The following is a 5,320-nucleotide window of genomic DNA, read 5'->3' on the forward strand; positions in this document are numbered from 1 at the left end:
CAATAAGATATTTTGTCGTCTATATTAGATACCAACCCTAGTTTCTTTTTCTTTATATTTTATCAAATAAGGGAAAAACAAAAACCATTGTTCAGCGAAATCAAACCTGCAATTAAACAAGCATATAAAAAAAGACTATTATTTTAAAAACAACTTTGTCAATTTTCAGACGACGCTAGAACAACTGACGAACCGTCGTGGTCTACCGTCGTCTTATTTAGTTGATGTAGTTGTCTTCAAAGTTGGAAACTTTCTCTCTTTGTCTGTATATTTTATCAAACTTGGAAAGAAGTAAAATGATTTTGGCCAGAAAAAAGGTAAAAAGATTTTTCAAACAAAAAACGTATGAGCATGCAAAACAGTAACCAAAATAGTGAAAATGAAAGCTTACCTTTTGCGTGCAATGAAAGCAAGAGGAAGATGATCGATGTTTAAGTTCAGAGACGACGAAGAAGACGAGAGGAAGACGATGAGAAACTCTGACAATGCTCTGACAAGGAAAAAAGACGAAAAGGTTTCTCTGGGAGATTGAAATTTTTAATCGGGTTTGGAAACAGTGCATGTGTAAGTCGAAAAGTTGCTTACATATAAAACCATTTCAAAAAAATAATACGGCGGTTACATTTAACTACGTCGTTTTTAACTAAAACGACGCAATATTTTTCATTCGACGTGGAATCATTTCATTTAACGTCGTTAGGTTTAATATAACCGACGTGGATTTTAATTTTTAAATTATGAATAGAATTTTTTTTCCCGTGACCTTTCAGTTTATTTTTCAATTACAGTGCGTTATAAATAGAGTTTTTTTTCCGGAGGAAATTTAAAACGAAGGAAATTAATATTCTGCAATATGTAAAGTTTCTTTTTTGGATGACAGATTTAAATAAAATAAGAATATAAAAACAACAAATGTGTAAGTCAAGTAGACGAAAAGTTGCTTACATATAAAACCATTTCAAAAAAATAATATGGCGGTTACATATAACTACGACGTATAAATTACAAAATACGACGGTACATTTAACTTCGGACGTGGTAAATAAATACGACAGTAGTTTGTAGGTACCGTCGTAGTAAACTCAAAAATTAAAGTACATAAGTAATAACTCGCGTCATGGTATATTATTTAACACGTCGTTTTTATTAATTTACCGACGTGGATTTCTGTAATATACGTCGATCATACCGACGTTGATTTTACAATTTAAACGGCGGTTTTTTTTGTAAGGACCGCCGTTGGTTTTAAAAATTTATTCTATAAATTTGTCGCTTTCATTCATTTTCGGTTTACATTTAAGGTTCCAAGTTCTTCCTCTCTCAGTCTCTCATGTCTCAAAGATAATAATTTGGATGTTTTCTCAAAGAGAAATTGAGCTTACTCGCATCAAATATATGTCCACAAGAAGAAGCTTGTCAACTAGCCTTCTCACTTCCTTGATCAAGCCTGATAGGACACTTAGTGCTTCTGAATACTCCTTGCTTTCCATCAAAAGAGATGCAAGCCTGGCCTCCACTCGCTGTCGAAGGAAAGTTCGCTTCTCAGGGAAATCTGAAGATCAGATGTGCCTGATCCTCTGCTTGATTTTCTTGCCTAAGAAGATCCGTCGGATTTATTGTGATAGCCTCTTCCTTTATCCGTAGAGCTTCAGAAGAAGAAGATGGGTTTCAAGAATGCGATAAAGAATAGAAATGGCTTCAGATGGCCTCTAAAGCATGAGCAATTGAATCAGTAGTTTCTGGGAGATATGATGAAGACATTGTCAATGCTTTGAACTACACAAGTCCTGCAGAAAGATATGTTAAAGAAACTGAAACAACGGCGGTTTTCTGTTCTACCGTCGTCTTTTCTCGTCGTCTATATTAAGTTACGATGGCGGTAGATTTATAATTACCGACGTAGATTATTTTGTTAAACGTCGTTAAGTGTACTACAACCGACGTGGATTTTAATTTTAAATTATAAATGGAGTTTTTTTTCCCGTATTCTTTCAGTTTTAGTTTTCAATTCCAAAGCGTGATAAATAGATTTTTCTTTCCCGAGGAAATTTAAAATGAGGGAAATTAATGTTCTAGAATTTGTAAACTAACACGACGCAATATTTGCAAATCTGTGTCATCTGTTAAGATTATGATGTGGAACAGAGTTCCATCTGGTAAGATTTCGTAACCCTTGGGATCTCAGACAAAACTGCTTATGTCGGCGGTGTTCTATATAAACCGTCGTGGTTATTTCAATTCTTGTCATTAAGTAGATCTACCGACGTAGGATAAGAAAATCAAAGAAAAAAATTGTTAACAAAAATTCTTATTAAGACGACCGTTAAAATTAAAGGTACGACGTATAAAATGAATAAATACGACGATAAATTTTATTGTACGATTTAAAGATAACGTAGTAGAACTATACGAGAATGACGTCGATATATTTATATTTTCCGTCGTTGTAAATTAATTTAATACGGCGATATTTTGTATTTTAAAGCCGTGGATTTGTTTGTAATTATACGGCGTCTTATACGAAAACCTCGTCGTCTTATTTTATGAGTAAAAACGGCAGTTTTTATTGAAATCGTCGTCTTTACTTTCTACGTCGGTCGATTCATAACTTCTGCCGTTCTTTGTTGGCATTGATTTTACACTGCGGAAATCTGTTTCAAATAGACGTCGGTTGTTTAATTATGTACGTCGTTGTTTTTGAACAGCCATTTGAAACTCCATTTTTTAGTTGTCTAAGGTTGTATTACACGACGGTGTTTTTAGAACCGTCGTCTTTTTATAAACCACGACGGTTTTCACTTAGACCGTCGTTGTTTTCTGGTCGTCTTTTTCACTTTTTGTAGTAGTGAACTTTCCTTATTTCACAAAGTCTTGGGCCCCAAGGTATAACCTAATTCAAACTACTATCAAACCTGATATAACTTAGTATCTAGTGTACCGATCTAAACAGGAATATAACAGTAAATGCACAGTCGCTAAATGTAGAGGCTTGGGATCCATGTCACGGTCCATGAAATGAAACCCCCAAGGTGAACAATGGTCAGGATCCAAATGCAATGAGAACTTGCGTGAAGAACAAAAAAGAAAATATGGGATCCATAAATAAACTATCTGACCATTTTCTTCTGAAGATGCGTTAAAACACAAATTTGAAGCAGCTCAAGCCGGCTATGTTCTATTTTCCTACTTCGTTTCTGCCTCTAGAACCTCTTGGGATTTTCAAAAGTCAACTGGAGTTATCCAAGTTCACAGACTTCAGAATCTGAAAATTATAATGTAGGAATATAGAACAATTTGTTTACAAGTAATGATTGCATTGACAGCACTCCTATTCAGAGGCAAATACATTTTAATAGAAGTTGGAAGGAGGGAGTGGACTTACATGCATATGACAAAGTACACAGAGTTTGTTCACATTTTCACTACATCACTTGCTTCTGAGTTCAGAGAACCCAAGATATATTTAATCACCCACATGTCAGTCTGATATGGTAATGTAAGTGAGGGAACATTTGCAATTTGGGGTGATTAAGAAAAGATTTCTAATTTCTTTCAGAGCACCAGAATCCCCTACAAAGTGGAAATGGTCACCGAAATTATTTTGGATTCTGCTATAGTTATGTCACTCTCTACTCTAATTTTGGAATGTTATCTGTTGATTTCCATTTAATTATGTTTTCAACTCTATTCGATGTCTTGATTTCAACTCATATCAGTCACCACACCAGAAATTCTCTCACAAAATTTTCTTAGAGAGATGGTAAGGGCAATTCCATTTCTGATCATATGATTTTGTGATAAAGAAGATACAGTGGAAGAGCAAATATGGCCTCAGCTGCAACCGATCTCTTGATTGGCAAAGTTGTAGGCATTCTTGAGAGCGAAGCATCCTCCATAGTAGGTGTTCGTGATCAAGTTGATGAGATTAAGCAAGAGCTTATAAGCATGAAATCCTTCCTAAAGGATGCTGAGGGGAAGAAACAGCAGACAGAAGGAGAGGAGACATGGGTAGCTAGAGTGAGAGATTTGGCCTATGAGGTTGAAGATATCATTGATAAGTTCATGTACCACATGCATGAGCAGCAGAGTGGGGGTAGATTTTCAAGCTTGCTCCGTAAAACCATTTGCTTTCCAAACCAATGGAACAGAGGTCGATTTGCAAGGTGGCTCCACAAAACCAGACACAACCCAAAGTATCTTTGGCATAGAAGTCGATTTACAAGGTGGCTCCACAAAACCATTCACATTCCAAAGTATAGGGGTCGATTTGCAAGCTGCTTCCACAAAGCCATTCACATGCCAAAGAAACTTGGTATTGGCGTCAAATTGGCAAAAAGTTATAGAAAATCACAAAAACCATCAAAGACATGACACAGAGGAATCAAAGATACGATATTGATCCCCTGGAAGGAACAAGTTCAGATGACATTCAAAAATGGGTGAAAAACCAAGCAGAGTCTTCCCTTTTTATTAAGGAAGACGAACTTGTGGGGATTGAAGACAAGAATCAAATATTGATGGGATGGCTGATGAACGGAGAGCAACAACAAGCGGTTATCTCTGTGGTCGGAATGGGAGGATCAGGGAAGACAACTCTAGTTGCAAAAACCTTCACCAGTGAAAGTGTGAAGAGACATTTCAGCTGTTATGCGCGGATTACGGTTTCCCTAAGTTATGTGATTGAAGATTTGTTTAGAAGCTTGATCGAGGAAGTCCACCAAGCAACAAAGGAAGAGGTCCCTGCAGCTGCAGACTTAAATTCCATGAGCGATAGGGAATTGCTACATATACTCGTAACCTACTTGGAGTTTAGAAGGTACCTAGTTGTATCGAATGACGTGTGGGATATAAAACTTTTGAAAGAAATGAGTATAGCACTTCCAAATAGACAGCTTGGAAGTCGAATCATGCTCACTACTCGGAAAGAAGACATAGCCTTCTATTCTTTTGGAGTAGAAAGCCATGTTCATCGTATTCAACCGTTGGAAAAGAATGAGGCTTGGGAGCTCTTCAGTAAGAAAGCATTCACAACTTACCAGAATAAACGTTGTCCACCAGAGCTTGAATCATCAGCTCGGGAACTTTTGGGGAAATGTAAAGGCCTACCCCTAGCAATCGTAGCTTTAGGTGGTCTTATGTCTTCCAAGGAGTCATCTACGGAGTGGAGAAAAGTCTGCAACAGCATAAATTGGCATCTAATAAATGATCATTTCCTAGAACCTGTGAAGACATCTTGTTTCTCAGTTTCAACGATTTGCCATATCGACTGAACATTGCTTCCATATTGTTCAATTTTCCCAGAAGATTATTTGATTCGAGC

General features: G+C 36.6%; 1 pseudogene; it reads left to right on the plus strand.

Moving 5' to 3' along the window:
- On the plus strand, positions 4,368-5,318 carry LOC18768644 (annotated as a pseudogene).

Source organism: Prunus persica, chromosome G8, assembly GCF_000346465.2.
Source record: "Prunus persica cultivar Lovell chromosome G8, Prunus_persica_NCBIv2, whole genome shotgun sequence".
NCBI lineage: Eukaryota > Viridiplantae > Streptophyta > Magnoliopsida > Rosales > Rosaceae > Prunus > Prunus persica.